The 18,156-nt window shown below is 49.0% G+C and overlaps 1 protein-coding gene across 10 annotated transcripts in view; it reads right to left on the reverse strand.

Annotated features, from left to right (window-relative positions):
- Window positions 1-13,310, reverse strand: part of BCORL1 (BCL6 corepressor like 1) — a 63,013-nt gene extending 49,703 nt beyond the window's left edge. For 3 of the 10 annotated variants that reach the window (XM_045852228.1, XM_045852227.1, XM_045852218.1), the window contains exons 1-3: window positions 12,470-12,633; window positions 11,824-11,902; window positions 10,696-10,866 (exon numbers count right to left, since the gene is read on the reverse strand). The gene's annotated coding sequence lies outside the window, so the exon portion shown is untranslated. Of the gene's footprint in view, window positions 1-9,145; window positions 9,211-10,695; window positions 10,867-11,823; window positions 11,903-12,469; window positions 12,634-13,195 lie in introns of those variants that run through there. The other 7 variants (XM_045852226.1, XM_045852222.1, XM_045852225.1 and 4 more) reach the window with 5 other exon arrangements.
- Between the last annotated feature and the right edge of the window lie 4,846 nt (window positions 13,311-18,156).

The following is an 18,156-nucleotide window of genomic DNA, read 5'->3' on the forward strand; positions in this document are numbered from 1 at the left end:
ACAAGCAAAGCATGGTTGTCATGCATATGAGGAAGAGAAGGACACAAAAGGAGGTGATAGAGCATCTGTATTTGACAAATGCTTTTCACCAAGGTAGACAGTGTTTAAAAAGTTAACCTTGAAAATGACCAGACAGGGTGTATGTCCAGCAAACAAGTTCCCCAGAATCATGAATAGCATAGCATGAAACCTGCCCATTTATTCATTGTTGGATTCTACCATCAAGACAGTAAATTAGAAACTCAAGATTAAGAAGGTCTCAGTTAAACTAAATCTGGAAGTACTCCCCCAGGCTTCTTTGGTTTACACTGCCTGGTGACCTGGAAGCAATTATGACTTTAAAAAATGAGCCAGAAAAATATTCATCTTGAAGCCTGGCCCTGAATCTGTCCTCAAGAGGATAGGCGTGGCCAGTAGACAGTTTAAGAAGGAGGGTTGGGTCAGTGATGACTAATGAGTAAAAAAAAAACCAACTTTGGGACCTACTGCTCCAATAGAAATCCAGAGCTCTGGGTGAAGCGCCCATGACAGAGGCATTCACATTCAAATGTCACAGAAGCAAAGGAGAGTCCACCCCATTACTCCACTTCGGGAAAAGCAGCATCTAAGACACCTCCAAGTAGATCCAAGAGACTACTGACATTGAGAACCTGGGGCTAAAGTGAACAGGCCATGACTTCCACCTTCTCTCCAATGTGCCTTTGGAGAAAGGTCAAAACATTTCAAAATCAGTTTTCAATGGCTACATATACCCAACAAGGATAACTTTACCTGGCTTTAGATATGAAACCCCTACCACAGACCTTACCCGTCTTGTCACTCTGCCTTCTTCCATGTGTGTTCAACAGGAGACTAACATTCCTGTTTTCTCTATTTAATTACATATGCCAAACCCCACCTCCTAATGAGGAATTTCTCTGATGTAAATTATTCTAATTTACTAAGTTACCATAAAAGGGCATTCTGATATTCCCCTCAGCATTCCCCCTAGTATCTATGTCCCCTCATCTTTTCCTATCATACCTCACTTTCCTACCCAATCACTTTGCTTTGCTCACCTTCACACAAAACAGGTTCCTCTACCACCACACACCACCCCTCACAAACATACACACACTAAATCAAGTGTAAATAATTTGCTGGGCAATTTAAAGGAGGAAGAGGCCCTTTGCACAGTTCATCCCAACCTTCTGCCTGACAGTCTGTTCTAGCACTTTCTAGTTTCTCTGTTTTTGTTTGTTTATTTGTTTTTGCTATCCAAATATTTCCACTGGTTCTACCACAAAGGATCTGTCTTATAAGGGACACTGCATCCTGTTCTCAAATACATTAATTCTTGTAATTTTCTGAGAAAGCTAAGTAGTTGCCTGCACACAGCTCTAGCATGGACATCTTCATAGACTGCTCGGATACCTCTATGTTTAAAAACCTTGCCTATAAACGTTTATGAGAATGAATACAAGTGAATGTATACTATCTGTTCAACACAGAGCTTACTCAAATGAATGTAGTTACCTTCAAAGTAGTCACCTTGGGAGGCTAGACATTCATCTCAATGGAATGGTCAGGGCTTGCAATATCCCTGGAACTCCTCTTTGGTGAGAATTACCATCCAAACCTTTTTCAACCCAAAGCACACCCTTTCAATCTCCTCACTAGTGTGGAATCCCCAGCCATTCAATTTGATGTTGCAAACTGCCAAAATCCATTTGGAATCATCTAATCACAGAGCAGCAACATCCTTGAAATGTGATATACTCCAGTACCCACAGTCTAAACTGTGGGAGGCAAATTTGGAGAGCATCTTCAGCCCCCACTTCTCAACTATCTCAGACACCTCACTATGTCCATTTACTATGCCATCTTCAAAATGGGAATAAACTAGTCCCTGCTTAAAACTGAGCATAACACAAAGGCACTTATAAGGACCAAAGGTAATCAATTCCAACAATGAAATAGGCAAAAGCAAAAGTTTTAATTTCTCATTTATATTTTCATGCCACCAGATTGGTTTAGCTCTTCTACCCACTGCCAAGACACTTTTTTCCTGTTATTCAAGTAGTACTCACTTTCATTTCCTACTGCAAGGAAATTATTTTACTCCATTTAAGGAAAACACTTCATTAAATCTTTATACTATACCTGGGATCTAACTACAAGATTTTGTACAACTTCTAGACATCACAGATAGGAAGAAAACCTAAGGAATCACCACAAAATTATTCAGTCCTCTTCAAAATACAAAGCCACCTAAAAATGTCACCCTAAGTAACCAGTAATCTTCTGAGCACTTCTCATTTCTTCTAGATAGAAAATAAGAGTTGGATTTCTTCAGTCTTGGTCTTCAGCAGGACCATGTGAATATTTGTGTGTGTTTCACACCTCAAAGTTACATCAATGTAATTTGAAACTGGAATCCCTCTGGTGATGCTTCTACACCCTCCCTGCCATGAACTGTGACAGTGGCCCTCTACTATCTTCATTTCAACATACCGTATTCATGATACAGAATTTTTTATCTGAAGAGGATTCCTCCTCACCAAACTTTGGCCTATTTTTTAAGTCTCTTGGACCTCTCACACAAGTATTTGAAGGGCTATTTTTCATATTCTCTCACCCCAAACGGTGGGCTCAACTTATTTTATATATATTACTCACTAAAAGGTACACACACACACACACACACACACACGTCATTAACTCACAGAATTTCAAACAATCAATATTGGGCCAACCTGCTACCAGTCTATAGGTTCCTTAAGGCAAGAAAGAATATTTTATACTTCTAATTCCCTCCCAATAGTGTCTAGCATGATAGAAGGCACACAATGGGTACTCAATAAATACTTGCTAACCTACTAGAACAAACTGAAATCCTCTCCACATCATAACGGCAATCAAGAATCCTGTATAGACTCTGGCCAGGTAGCTCAATTGATTGGAGCATCGTTCTGATGTACTAAGGTTGAGAGTTTGATCCCTGGTCAGGGCACATGCAAGAATCAACCAATGAATGCATAAATAAGTGTTAACAACAAGTTGGTGTTTCTCCCTTTCTCTCTGAAAATCAAGCAATAATTTTTTTTAAATCCTATATATAAATCATTGGGTCTCTGGATTTTTTCCTTCCCTTGCTCTCTCGTAAACTTTCTCTTCTTTCTTTTCCTTACTTCCACAATAAAGACAAGCACAGAAATAAAATAAAATTGGGTGGGGCAAAACAATAAAATCAACTTCCAATTATCTGAGTGTTGTTTAGCCAGAGCTAATTCTTAAACCCAGCAGACTTACAGATGGACTGCCTTCTGCCACTTACAGTAGATGTGTGCTCAGGGAAAGACTCATTTTAATATTTGCCTAAGCAGAATATAAATAGGAAGGTAAATCTGCTGGGGAGGGGGGCAGGTAGAGAATAATGCATTTTTAAAATCAAACAGAAATTATTATAATTGAGCCTTGAACAACACAGGTTTGAACTGCTCAGGTCCACTTATATGTGATTTTTTTTCAATATACCACTGGCTTTCCATATCCCCGGGTTTCATATCCATTGACTCAACTAACTGGGGATGAAAACCACTATTTTTCATTTGATGTTGGGAAACCACAGGTACACAAGGTGGACTATATGCATTGCTCTACACAGTTTTATATAAGAGACTTGAGCATCTGCAGATTTTGGTATCTGCGGGGGGTCCTGGAATCAATCCCCTACAGATACCAAGGGACAACTATAGTTAAGTTTTGGGAGAGTCAAAAGTTATATGCAAGCCCTGGCTGGCGTAGCTCAGTGGATTGAGCGCGAGCTGGGAACCAAAGTGTCCCAGGTTCGATTCCCATCCAGGGTACATTCCTGGGTTGCAGGCCATAACCCCCAGCAACCGCACATTGATCTCTCTCTCTCTCTCTCTCTCTCTCTCTCTCTTTCTCTCTCCCACTCCCTCCCTTCCCTCCCTAAAAATAAATAAATAAAATATTTTTTAAAAAGTTATATGCAAATTTTTATGAACTGTGCAGGGTCAGTGCCCCTAACCCCATCCTTGTCCAAGGGTCAACTGCATAATTTGTTAACTGATCTGTTTCTTTTTTTTTTTTGGTCATTTTTATTGTTATTCCATTACAGTTGTCCCAATTCTTTCCCCCTTTGCCCTCCTCCACCCATCCCACCCCTGCTCCTGCAGTCATTCCCACAGTTGTCCATGTCTGTGGGTCATTCATACATATTAACTGATCTGTTTTAAACTGACCTGCTATCACTCTCTCCATTTACTGGAGTAACTGTTATTGGCATCAAAGTCCACTCTGGCTGCAAAGAGGGACTCTGTTTTACAGCCCACCTTGTTTCTCTGCTCAGAAGTTCGGTTTGGTGATACCTGAGCTATTTGAGATGTTATTCTCTCCCATCCAGTCTCTGATGAACATCCTTGCCATACAGCCATACCAGGCCCAAGCTCTATATACCAGCTTTTGTAGAACTTCCAGATGTCAGAGACAGCTGGAAAGCCCAACCAGTCATAATTAAACACACCAGCCCTTTTCAGAAAGGAATGTTTTTTGAAATGTCACCCCAGTAAATTAAGTTTGGGTCATTTTTTAAGCATGGCCCAAAATGTCCCCTGAAGTTTCAAGTGGATATACACTCTTTAGTTCCTGCCCTGAAATACTGAACAGTTACAGCACAGCTGTTAAAGAAGCTGCCACTTCCACCTAAAAGGTGGATGCAATAATGCAGTGATGGGCCAAGCTATTTCTTCCTACCACATTGTAAATGCTACATATGTACCAATACAACTGGAATGTGGAGAAAGAGCACAGAGAACCAAGATACAAGAACAGTACTCAGGAGCTATTGACAGTTTCCATTCTGCCACCAAGTTTACCATAGTGTAATATAAAAGGTACTGTCATAGGACACAATTGAGTTAAGAAAAACTAGATAATAACATAATGACACCATTTATTGGGAACCTGCTATGGACCTGGTACTATACACATATCATCTCACATAACCCTCATAGCCTTATGAAATTGGGATTAACAACTCCATTTTATAGATGAGCAAACTGAGACTCAAGAAAAGTTGTAACTTGCTTCCTGCCACCCAGCTAGGTAGTAGAAGAGCAAGGACTCTAACCTGAGGCTGTATGTCTCCAAAGCCCTAGGTAATTCTGATGCATGCTAAAGTTTAAGAACTAGTGTAAGATACTATCCTGCATATGGTACAAATAAGTTAAACCATGTAAAGCCTCATCACCATAAGATACCTAAGCATGTCATGGGTCCAGGTATAGAGTGAATTGACTCCTCCCAGGGATCAGGGGCATGTACAGTACACTTCTCTAAAGAACTTAGAAAAATAAAAATCAGCTTGTTCTCCTATCCCTGGACACCAGCATTATAACAAACTCAACCGTACCCTTAAATGGCACTAACACTAAGATTTCTAGGCATACCTTAGCAATGAGGTAACCAAATTTTGTTTCTTAGCAGAGAGTTGATAAAGAAGCCTGAAACACAAAGCTTTGCCTGCTCCATCAGTACTCTCAATTCTTCACGGGCACTTAGCTTAATTAAGGTCTTCTTAAAATCCAAATGAAGATGTATCCTGACTCATATACTCGTACAAATAAATCTGAAAATTACCACATTTTTCAAATAATAAATCATCTCTTTTCAAATGCACTACCATTCATTAACCAGGGGGGAAATGACCTTGACATGCAGCCTACAGCCACTTTTTAAACAATTATCCACTTTTAAATGTTTTATGGGGAAATGGTAGCTTCTTTAAAACAACAACAACAACAACAACAACAACAACAAAAACAAAAACCAGGGAACCAGAACAGCACATTTGAATTATGGGAATAGAAACAGTTAATCTTACTCTTGACCAGAATTAAACTTCAGTTCACATAAGAAAGTTTTCATCATAAAAGACTGCTTTTAAGTTATGAACAGTGGGAAAGGGTAGATTTAGAAAGAGAACAGTTTCTACATTATTCTAAGGACCATATTTTTGACCATTCAAAAACTGGCATTAATAAAGCCTAGTATGCATGTGAGACAATGTGAAAACACTGTACTGGCATCCTAGTGGCTAAAAGGTGGATTACTTCTTATTTTCTCTCTCTTTGGCTGTCCTGAAGCCAAACCCTCTGGCAAGCATAGACTCACACCTAACTAGAACCCCAACATGGTGACATTTCCTTTCTTTTTTAAAACTCAAAGGTCTAGAGTTTTCCTTACCCCTTATGTCATCATCAGTGGCTTCTCCCTTCTATTTTATCCTAACAACAATGCCCACTTTCCCTGGCTTTCTCTGTTTCACTGTAGGGTTCAGTTTTCTACCTAATTCAACCATGACTTCTTCCTCTCTCAATCCTAGATGCTGGCTGATGCTGGAAAACAACTCCCGACCCCCCTGTTGCCCTTCTATTTCATCTCAAACTTAACTCAGCCTAGAATCAACGAACTACTCTGGATGTACAACCTGATTAGCACCTTCCCTCCAGGCTCCCACCCGAACCTCCAATTGGAGCCCAAGGCTCTCAGGTCACTGTTCTTTATCCTATTTCACTTTAGAATTTCCATCATTCATCTCTCTATATCTAGAATTCCTCCCACTTGCACACTGGAAAAACTGGTGTATTCCCACTTTCTCCTTCTTTCAAGACCATTCTATTTAGGACCATGAATCTCCCATTCAGTACCCTTATTTAGTCTAGATTTTCTAATTAATGCTTAGACTTATAAGCCCTGGATCTCAGATAACCTCTGCTTTCTGGGCCCTCCCAGGGCAGTGACTATCAAAGGCAAGTTTTTACCCTTTCCAACACCAGCTCCAGATAACACCTGAATACATGTCTTCATCTTTCTCTCACACTCTGCAGTTTTCACCAGTATACCATCTCTAGATTCTCTATTTACATATGGGTAAATATTCTTATATTTCTTCAAAACATGCCAGTTTCTGCCCAACCCTAGTTTTACCCAAGATCACTCTTCTCTCTTGCCTCCACCTTAGTGATTCTAGCATGGAAGTGTAAAGAGCCTTAAAGATTCTTCAAACTTTACTTTGGAAAACATTTTCCTGGAGATTTCAAGGTCCCACTTTTTCTTTAGTTGGTCCTAACATGAGACCAGTGATGACCATGTGTCTTCCCCCTTCACTGCCCAACTAACCTAACCCTCTTCCTGACATTTCTTTTTATCTCCCTTCTTTCTAGTAGTCAAGTCGTTTTCTCCCATAATCCAGTTCCCTTAAAAGAAGTACCTCTCTAAAACCCATTATTCAGACTTGTCATATGAGATCCTCTGTCACCTGTACAAAAAAGCTTTTTTCCTATGTAGTGAACTACAGCATGATTAAAGCAAAGAGATTCTTGGAGGAACTCCCTTTGCTTCCCAAGACAGTCTATGACACTGAGAAATAAAGGAATCCTCCCTTCCCTCTCTTGGTAAATCAAAACTGTCAGATCTAGGAGTGCCCTTGGTACAGCCACCATTTCTTCTGGAACTCCCTTGTACTCTGCCCAATCCAGACTCCAACAGCAGCACCTGCCAGAAACTTAGCTTTCCTGTGCCCTATCTCAACAACTTGACATCTTTTCTTTGTTGGTCTACTCTAAAGAACTAGTCCTCCTTAACCCAGACATCAGCCCCTCCCCTCCCTCCATCAATGACTTCTCAGAGCCAAAAAGGAAAGAAAACGTAGCTACCTTTGCCCGAAGCGGGTAACAGAGTCAGCCCTCTTAACAGTCAATTTGAGTAAGACTCTGTGCCTCACGCCTGCACCTCTCACCTCTCACGCCCGCCCACATCTGCCCCAAGGGCGGGTTGCCTCACCTGCCCTATCAAAAGATGAGTCTGCTTATCAATATTCACCTGGCTCAGTCAACACATGTCCCTCCTAAACTCTATCAACCTTCAGATTCTCAGAATCTGAGTCACCGAGCCCCCTGATCCTCCTACCTCCCCTAACTTTTCCTACTAGCTTTGCTTCTCCATCAATATTTTACAGGTTTCCTGCCCCCAATTCTTTACTCTTATTTGAGCCTCTGGGTGATTCTTGAGATTGGGTTACCCCATTCACTCCCCAGTGGAATCCTCCAAATGTCTTTGCTACATACTGTTGTCCTCTTCGGTACTACATGATGACATCACTATCCAATCTGAGTACTCTGGTACTAAACTAAAATCTGCTCCATTGTGCTGTCTGCCATCTGTCCCCAAAATAAAACCCCCTCTATCCCAACATTCAAGCATGGGACAGGCAAACAGAGAACTAGAAGACCTATAAAGTCCCTTCAACCTTGAAATTTTATTATCAACCTAATCCATTCTTAACCCCAAATGCATCCCCCGTTCATCTTCCCCAAAAAAGCTTTTCAACTGTGTGACTTTGAGAAAGTCTAAGCTGAATGAACCATGGGGCTACCAGAGTAAGGCTAACCTACAAATGCATCCCCAGAAGTGTCACCAAAGATTTTTGCAATAGTATTCCACCTCTGTGCCACAGGGACGACCTCCAAACTGCCTTGAGAGCATTCAGCTGTCGCACAAGTTCCCCGACCCCTTCCCACACTCGCCTAAAGAGGTCCTAAACCCTGAGCTAGATGCGTCCTAGCCATAAGATACCTTTCCTTACTGTCTACTCTGGTAGACACCAAGAATTAGTAAGTATCACCACATCGACAGCTTCTATAGCCAACGTGTAAAATTTGAAAACAATAAAACAAAAAACACAGTGCTTTCGCTGGGGAGGAGGTGGTGCGGGCAGAATACAAGGGCACCCCCACTGGCCTGTGCTGTTGGCCTCCGGGGTTTGCAGTGTGCTTCCCTCCCGCCTTTCCCCTCAACCACATCTTTCCCTACAACAATCTCCCGCACCTCCATAACGCGAAATCCCCAGCTGAGGTGCGGCCAGCTCCTCCCAGCCTTGCCCCGGACGTCCCTCTGGCCCAGCCTTCCTCTCGGCGGGACCCTAGCGAGGAAGGCCCCCTCCACCGTCCAGTTTCACCTCCCGATCCCTCACTGGGCTAATGGGTGCCCCTGCAGGGCTCCGTCCCGAAGAAGTACCTCGAGGAGCCGAGCCCACGAGGCCCGTCGCGGGACCCACCCACCCCCTTCCCTCTCCTAGTACCTCGTCCTCCATGCACCGGCCCCCGGGGCTCCTCGTCGTCTCGGTCCCGGCTCGTACCGCCCCCCGTCGGGGCTCCACCCCCCCGCGCCTGCTCCCGCCCCCAGGACTGCCCCCTCCCCACCAGGCGCAGCCTGCGCCCTCTGCCCCGGCACGGGACTCCCTTTGGCCTCCGTTCCCCGCCCAGAAGCGGCGGCGGCGGCAGCAGCGGCGGCAACGGCTGCGGCGGCCCCAGCAGGAGGAGCAGCGCGGCGGCGGCGGCGGCAGTAGCACCGCCCCGGCCCCGCCCCGCCGCCCGCCGGAGCCCCACGCCCCGCCCGCCCAGCCGCCGGACTGCTCCCCCCGAAGCCCACCACTAAGCCCCCCCACACCCCAGCCGCGATCCGCTCGAATCCAGCTCCGCTGGGCCTGCTGTCCATTCCTCACGCCCTTAAAGACCGGGGTGGGGTAGCCCTGGGGTTCGCGGCCGTCCCTCGCCCTCCTTCTCCAAGGGCTGAGGGGATTGCCCCTGATCCCGAAACCCGGCCCCGTAACCGGAGCCTCCCTCCTTCTAGCCCTCGGCTCTGCTCTCAAACCCCTTGCCTCCAGGCCTGGCGCGAAGCGGGTGGAGAGCTTGCACGCCGGATTTCCCCCCTGGCTTGCCGAGGCTAGAGGGAATTGCCCCCATCTCATTCCCCTTCAATTTAAGCCCCCTCCCCGCCGCGCCCGGCCCGGCGGCCCCCGCCTGTAGAGCGAGGGCAGCGGAGCCAGGGCTCTCCGAAGTCATCCCCCGCCTTTTTTCCAGGGACTCGGATAATTGCCCCTGCCCCCATCACAGCACTCCCACTCCTGAACCCAGGCCCCACCACCACCTAGGTGTACCCCTTACCCTACGGTTCCCGCACCCCAGCACTGGGGAGAACGCAGCCTTGAAGAGCACCCGTCGCACCTCCCCTCTGAGGTTGGAGGGTATTTTCTCCCGGTCTCTTCAAGACTTCATCACGGACAGTAATCCCCCCTCCCAAAAAACAAAACAAAAAAAAAAAAACAAGACCTTTATCGCCCTGCCCTGCTGGCCATCCTCCCTTCTGATCATCGGATCCCTGGATCGGGGGGTTGGGGCCAGGTAGTTAACAAAACCATAGCCTCCACCTCCTTTTCCAAGGAGTGGGGTAATTCCAATGGTTTCCCCCCTAGGATCAACCAGACCCCCGTTTCCATGGAGACCCCCGCCCAGCCGGGAAGAAGACTCTTTCGAATCCAAGCGAACAAGTCTCACCTGGCTGAGGGAAAGGGGTGAGGTGGGGGTAGGGTAGGGCAGGAACGGGGTACGAAGGTGGGAAGTGGAGAGGAGCAGTCCCGAAGGGAGGGGCGAGAACCGAGCAAGCCCAGGGAGCGCTACGTCCGGGGACACGAAGAGGACGGCGCCCCCGGGGGGTAGCTGAGCGGCTGTGGGGCGAAGAAGGGACAGGGTTGAGGAAAGGCTTAAGATGGAAAGAAGCGAGGGGGGGATACAAGAAAGCCGGGGAGCCAAAAGGGGTGGAGGGGTTGAGGGAGAGGAAAAAAAGACGCACCTGTTCTCGGGTCGGCTCCGCGGAGAAGCTAAGGCCGCCACCCGGGCTCTCTCTTACCCACTCAGTACCGCCACCCGCCTCATACTGCCCGGATCCGATGCCCCCCTCCGCCTCTTATCGCCACCGACCTCCTTCTCGTCTCTCTCCGCGGCGGCGGTCGGACTCTAGGAACTGAGAGGAAGAAGGGAGGGCTCAGCAAAGCGGAGGAGAGACAGAGCCACACACTGGCAGCAACCGCGGCGAGCGAAAGAGTGAGGGGGAGAACGGTGTGTGTGTGTCTGTGTGTGCGAGCCAAGCCTGGTGGAGTGGGTGCCGGTCGCAGGGCTCGACGGGAAGTGGAGTCCGGCGGAGTCCGCGGACGTTGCCAGACCTGGCTTCACGGGACTACAACTCCCAGAATGCCGCCTGTCCAGGGGGGGAGAAATGGGGAGGAGGAGAAGGGAGGGAGCGAGCGAGCGAGGGAGGGACGAAAGCAGGGAGCAAGCGGCGGCGAAGGGGGCAGAGCCAAGCAGCCCCGGTGACACTGGGAGGGGAGGGGAGGAGGAGGGGATCACTGCGAGGACCGAGCGGATTCCGGAGAGGGAGGCAGCGGTGGCTGCAGCAAGCCGGGCAAAAAGCTAGACTCCCAGGAAAGGTGGAGGAGCTCAATCTGAGGGGCTGAAAAAGCCCCACGCCCTCCCCACTCGACGCCCCTCGAAGGGGGAGGTTGAGGAAAGGAAAAGATCAATGCACCAAGGCCTGAGGGTTCTCTCTCTTCCAGCGCTCTCCACCTTATGCCCGACTTGACTTTCTCAGGCCATAGGTGCCCCATGCAGTGTGCAAATCCAGAGACCTTAGATCTTCCCTCTGGGTATCACAGAGCAGAAGCATTGAGTCCTCTTCTCCCAAGGGCCCGAGGGAGGCTCCCCTTGCTGGCAGGGTGTGATTCCCCCCTTTTTCCCGCCACCGCCCCCCGCCCAGTTGTCGCCACCCCCATCTCCCTCCCAGGAATCCCTCCCATGAAGCCTGGGCTCACGTATCCCCCTCCCCGCCAAGAAAGGGAGTCCCTCTGGGAGCAACCAACCAGCCACCTCCCTAATGAGGGGTCCCTACCCACCAGTACCCCCTTCTTATCATTGTCCCCCTCACCAAGGTAGTAGTGGGGGCGACCCGAGTTGGACTGGTGGCTACTTTCCCTCGGAGACTAGCCGTCCTTGGCACACCGACCCTGTGTAGAGAGAAAAGCACATTAATACTCCTGTTTCCCCCACCCAAGTTCGGATCCTGTGGAAATAGCTCACAAGGAAGGAGTTGATACTGGAAGTGAGCTTGGGGGGCGGGGGTGAATCCAAATCCTCAAACCTTATCCCAGGCATGGAATCCTGGGGATCGTCCCTTTCCTTAAAAGCCATAAAATCACTTGGTGGGGGGGTGTAGGGGGTAGTAGATTATCTAAACATTAATGTCCACGCGACTCGAAGCGACGCTACGTGTAGGAATTAGATACGAATTAGGCTGCTCTGGCGAGAGGGAAAGTATACCCCCTCCCGCCGTCGTCCACCCCCAAACACACACCCCTAAGAGAGTCAGATGGCCAAGGGAGGGGAAGAGGCAGTGGGAGAGCTGGAGAGTCAAAGGGTTGTGGCGGGGGAAGGGGGGAGGGTCCGCGGCCCCCTGAAAGCAGAATCCAGATGCTAAGAAATGGGTGGGGGGTTCGGCATAATTGCAGAGTGTGTCTTTCCTCGATTTTCCCTGAATCGCCGCTGATCACCGTCTAACACTCTTAGTTGCTTACCAGTCAGTCCCCTAGCCCCATTTGTGCGCATGAGGCGGCCGGAGCCTGGGGAGCCCGGGCACAAACTCCGCGGAAGCTGGCCTTCTCCGCCGCTGCGCTGCCGCGGGCCTCCCTCCCTCCGCTGGCGGCCCCGCGAATCTACCTTCGCCCCCGGCCGAGGCCAGACCCCGCTCGCAACTCCACGCCCCTACTCCACCCCCAGTTCCCCCTCCTCTCGCCCTCTCCCCTCGGGTCCGGCCCAGCCCCTAGCAGCGCCCCGCCCTACTGCTCGGTCCCGAGCCCAGCAAGTGCCCCGAACTCGCCCCCCGCCCCCACGCCCAGGCTGGTCCGGCCGGGCCTGGTTTCCCCCTCCCGCGGCGCCCCGCCCCCGAATCCACGTCCTACTTCGCCACCCAACTCGGCCCGGTCCGGGTTCGGCCAGCGCCCAGGCCACCGGAGTCCCGGGTTCGGTCCGGTGTACGGCCACCCACCCCGCCCTTGCCTGGGTGCTGGCCTGGCCCAATGCCTGCGACCGCCGATCCGGCCCAGGCGGGCGGTCTGGGTCTAGGTCCCGGTGCCGGCCTCGGTCCTGGCGGCGTTGCCGCGTCTCGCCACGAGGGCTCGGTCCACGCAAGATCCGAACCCGCGCAGGGTGGGGGCCGTGGAAAGCAAGTTTCTTTATCTTCCCTCTGCCCCTGCCGCAGGGCCGCACCGTCCCCCCCTCACCCCCCACCGCGCCCCCTTCACCTGGGCAGAGCCCCCGACCGCTGTCGCAACTTTGCTCTTCTCCACGCCGCCGGGGAAGCGGGCGAAGCGGGAGGAGGAGGGAGGTGGCGGGGGTGCTGGGATCAGGCCGCTGGGCTCTGGGAGGACACGTGGGGGAGGAGGGGAAGGAGGAGGAGGAAGGGGGGGCGGGCCTGCAGTTCTCGGGGCTCCCCCTGCCAGCCCCGGGGAAGCCGGAACCTCTCCGGGCAGCCGCAGACCCCGCACTGGCCACGGGGGAAGAACAGAGCCACCTTCCCCTGCCAGCCCCCAGCTCCAGGAAGGGGGCGGGGGCGAGCAACGCCGCTCCGGGTCGGAGAGCGAGCGTTTTTGCTCGTGCTTTCTGTGTGCTTCTCTCTCACCGTTTAGACTCAGTGTGTGGGGCGGTGTAGGGTCTTGCATGCGGAGGGGGGGCGCCCTCGCCGGACGCTCCGCCCCTCTCTCAGCCCCCCACTTCCCTAACCCGGGCGACCTGGGTGTATAGCTCAGGCGTTCGGGCACCGAGGCAGCCCACCAGCGCAACCCCAACCCCAGCGCCGAAGTGGGACAGGTGCTGGGGAAGGGAAAATGCCGGGGCTCGCTGCCTTGCCTTGCGTCTCCTGAGAGGCTCACCCTTCGTGGCAATCTCCCGGGCTGTAAACCCCTTGGGCCTTCCTCAAAAGGCAGCCCCCGACCTGGGCGTGGAGGATCTTTTTTTGGGGGGGAGGGGGCGGGATCGAGAGGCCCCGGGGGAGGAAGGGGGAGGAGAACGACGAAAGGTCTGTAAAGGGGGATGCCTGCAGGACTCGGGGCGAAAACCTAGCTCTAAGAGGACTCGGCTTCTGCCTGCTGTTCTCGGACTCCTCAGTCATCAAACCCAGCCCCTTGACCCTTACCCTTTACCCTAACGACTCCTTGTCTGGCCAAAGGAATAAATCCTCGTATATGTTTACATCCCAGGCCATCACCAGGACTGAAGGGCTGAGAAGCCTGCGGTCCACACTGAAACTCTGATGACTTTACATTAGCTCCGAGGAGGAGAGCAGCTTGCGAAGGAGCTGAAGCTGCCGGCAGACTTGCTTTCAGTCTCAGGGTGTTTCTTTGCAGTTCCAACCTTGAGCCCGTGTTGGGGACTTCAAAGGCATCGCCACAGCCTACAGGGTTTTAGCGGAGGTGCCCAGCAGTTTCCAGGAGGGTTTAGGGCTTTGTAAACAGAATGTGAAATGAATAGCAGGAATTTGAAAAAAATCTTTATGTGCACATATATTGATATAATTTATTATATATTTATCTATACTAAGGAAGCCAGAAGGTCATTTGGACTAGAAGGAAGCCCTGCTAGATTAATGTCTTCCTTCTCCTCCCTGACCCCCTCCTTAGTGGTAAGCCCAGAGGTTCTACCTCTAAGCTGTGGGGTATCTTTTCTCCTTTGGAAGAACTCTAGAGATGGCAGTTGAGACTCGCCTGGTATGTCTCCCTCACCTGGTTTGAAGGATGAGTGTGAGTACTGCGGAGGATGGCAAGCCACTAAGGCTGCAGTGGCTTTGCTGTTGTCTGAGGCTGTCGTCTAAGGTTCTCTTGCTGTCCTCACCAACCCCAAATCTATTGCCAACAATGGGGACCTAATGCTTGTCATTTTACTTTGCTTTGGGGACCTCTGTTACTTGACCACTCTCACCCTGCCATGTACCACACACACTCACCTTTAAAAATTTTTGGTCTAAGAAGCACCAAGGAAAAGAGAAGATTTGGAAATGATTTGTTTAAGCTAATCAACATATGAACTCAAAAATGCATTATTAAGTGTATGTGTAGGGTGGGGAGTGGAAACCACCTCTATTGAGCCTGATAGTGCAGGCCCCACCAGTACTGCTTTGATTTGGCTTGGTTGTCTTAACTGATTTTAATTAACCTGGTAATACTAAATCTCTACTTCTCTTAAGGCCCTTAGGGCCTTAGCGATTCTTTGCTCCTTGGTTTGAGGCTGAAATGGACCCCTTCATTCCCATGAGGCTGTATCTACCATTTGGCTGCATCATTTATCTGGTGAAATGAAGGTTGGGGCAAGATGGTTGTTTACTGGCTGAAGCTTTAACTTCTCTGAGCCCTTTCCTGTTGGGGGCCATGCTTCCTGCCCTACAGGAGAGGATGGGAAACCAAGGAGCAGGGTGGGGAGAGCTTGTAGAGAATGTAGGTATTAATCATTATTTTATTTGAGGCTACAGCCACAACATAATCTTAATAATAATGCCTTACCTTTGTACACTATTGGAGTGTTTACAAAGCCCTTTTTTTAAAGATTTTATTTATTTACTTTTAGAGAGCAAGGAAGGGTGGGAGAGAAACATCAATGTGGGAGAGATACATCAATTGGTTGCCTCTCACACACCCCCAACTGGGGACCTGGCCAGCATCCCAGGCATGTGCCCTGACTGGGAATCAAACCAACGACCTTTCAGGTGTGCAGGCTGGCGCTAATCCACTGAGCCACACCAGCCAGAGCTACAAAGCCCTTTCACTTGTGTTATTTCATTTGTTTCTCACTACAATTCTCAATTTTGTAACTGAGGAAACTGAGTATATGAATGTCTGTGTGTGCCTCGTTCAAGGTCACATGGCTAGTAATCGCTGTAGCTAGGACTCAATTGTACCAGTCCTCACTTCACCTCCAGGGTTCTTTTCAGTGAGGTACAACACATCCATTTAATGCCAAAATATTCCTATCCAGGCAGATTTTTTTTCTAATTGTTTCTCCCATCAATAGCAGCTACTGGCCTGGATATGGAGTCTTGGAGAGGCAGTTTGGTGTAATACAAAGAGGATTGTTTGGGAGTTTTGAGAACCAGATCCTAGTCCTGTCTTGTGGATAGCTGGCAGTGGTACCTCAAGCAAGCCCTAATATTTGGGTAGCACCAGGCTGATGCCAGGTACTGTGTTTTAGGTCTCCCTGCCCATACTCTAAAATATGGAAATCAATGCATCTGTCCTACCTCCCTCACAGGGACACCCTTGCAACCTACTGGACTCATGCAGAAGTTATTACTACCAGTGTCAGCATCACCAGACTCCCTAGGTGCAGCACAGAGACCTAAGGGCAACACCTGCCTGGGCCCCACCCTCCCAAAACAAGTAAGTATCCCATTTTACTTACTAGGTAAAATGGGATATGGGGGGGGTCCCAGGATAATTTAGGTCCCACACCAACCTCTGTAAATTCATAGGATAATTGCTTTAATTCTCTGCTTTGTTCCATAATCAGAGGCCATGTCTGTCTGGTAAAACAGCCCAGTCCTATGACAACAGCAACAACAACAACAACAACAATAACAACAACAAAATTCCAGTGGTTTAGATCTTTAGAGTGTCAGAATGAAGCAAATTTGAAGCTTCTGGTTGTCCCTTCATTTGCTGCACCCCAGTCAGCTAAAGATGAAGTCAGGTTTGGAACTTGGGATTTCAGGATTGCCAAAGGGTTCATTCTAAGTCACCCCAGTTGAAAGGGGATTGGAGAGAGAGGGGAAGAGAAAGAGCCTTACAAACTCAGGGAAGGAGTGGAGCTGGTACTAGGTTCTCAAGGCTGATCATGAGTTATAGATGTTAAGTTCTCTCTATATTTCACTTTATGTCCTGAGAGTGGCCAAAGGAAAGAATTTGTTGCTACTTCTCACTATTTGGAAGGGTCAAATGCACAAACCCTATTGCAGCAGGTTGCTGCTGGACAGGCATTGCAGCAGCCCACTGTATGCTGTGGAAGGCCTGGTCTCTGCTTTCTCAGAGCCCCAGGTCTAGATGGGGAGACAGTGTGTCTGGTTAAACTTAACTCTGTAAACAACCAAGAACCTTTCTAGATTTATAGCCAGGGTGGGGGGAAGAGAAAGGGGGGGCTAAAATCACCCCAGAGGCCCTCCAGGTCAAGCTCATCTTCCCTAAGACTCCTAGGCACTTAACAAGGGTCTTAATCAAACAGTGTTCAAGTTCGAAGGGACTACAAGACATCAGCTGCCCTACTGAAAAACTGGCAGTGGCTACCCACTGACAAAATCAAGTCCATAAGCCTTCACCTAGTTTTTAGGGCCCTCCCTGACCTGGTTCCAACCTCCTCTCCTCCCGTGTCCCTCACAAGTCCTCTGTTCTCACCCAACCAGCCCTCCGACCATTCCTTGGACAAGTGCTTTCTTGACTGCTCCCTCAGCTTTTTCTATGTCCTTCTCAGCTTGTTGAAATCCCACTCAACCATTACTCCAGCCAGCTCTTTCATGCCATTTTCTCTGACCCCTACTTCCTCCCCATAGAAATTAACTGCCCCTCAGGGTACCCCCACAGTGCTGAGCTTGACCCTTTATTTAGCACTTCTACACTCTGCCTATCCATCTCTCCAACTATATTTTCACCTCCCTGTACTGAAAGAACCCAGGATTTCTCATTTGTGTCTCACAGCCTTCTTCTTTTCCTTCTCCCAGCAAGGTCCCCGACCTTGGCCCCCTGTACTGCTTGTTAAGTGAATGAATGAATGGATGATCTAATCTAATCTAATCTAATCTAATCTAATCTAATTCCCTTATTTTATCATGGGGAAACTGACACCCACACCTGGCTTCCCTTCTTGCAATTTAAAGGCAGTTTTAACTCTTGGTCTCTTTTCATCTTTTTCTTCCCATTTAGTGGTCACACACAGACTCTAAAGTTAGAGAAGGTGGTTTGAATCCTGGCTCTGCCACTTCCTAGAGATATCAGCATGGATCTAACTTCTCTGTGAGCCTCAGTTTCCTCATTTATAAAATGGCGACTAATAAACACCTCCTGAAAATGTTTCAAGGATCAAATGAGTTCTTGTATGTTAAGCACTTAAAAGCATACCTGACACCTAGTAGATGCCCCATAGTAGTTTTGTTTTGTTTTTTTTTTTAAACATGAGGACTTTTTAAAGAGTTTGGAATTTGGGAACACCTGCTTAACTGAAGTCCAGG

The sequence above is a fragment of the Phyllostomus hastatus genome, unplaced genomic scaffold (assembly GCF_019186645.2).
Source record: "Phyllostomus hastatus isolate PE091 unplaced genomic scaffold, TTU_PhHast_1.1 phas_contig_90, whole genome shotgun sequence".
Classification (NCBI taxonomy): domain Eukaryota; kingdom Metazoa; phylum Chordata; class Mammalia; order Chiroptera; family Phyllostomidae; genus Phyllostomus; species Phyllostomus hastatus.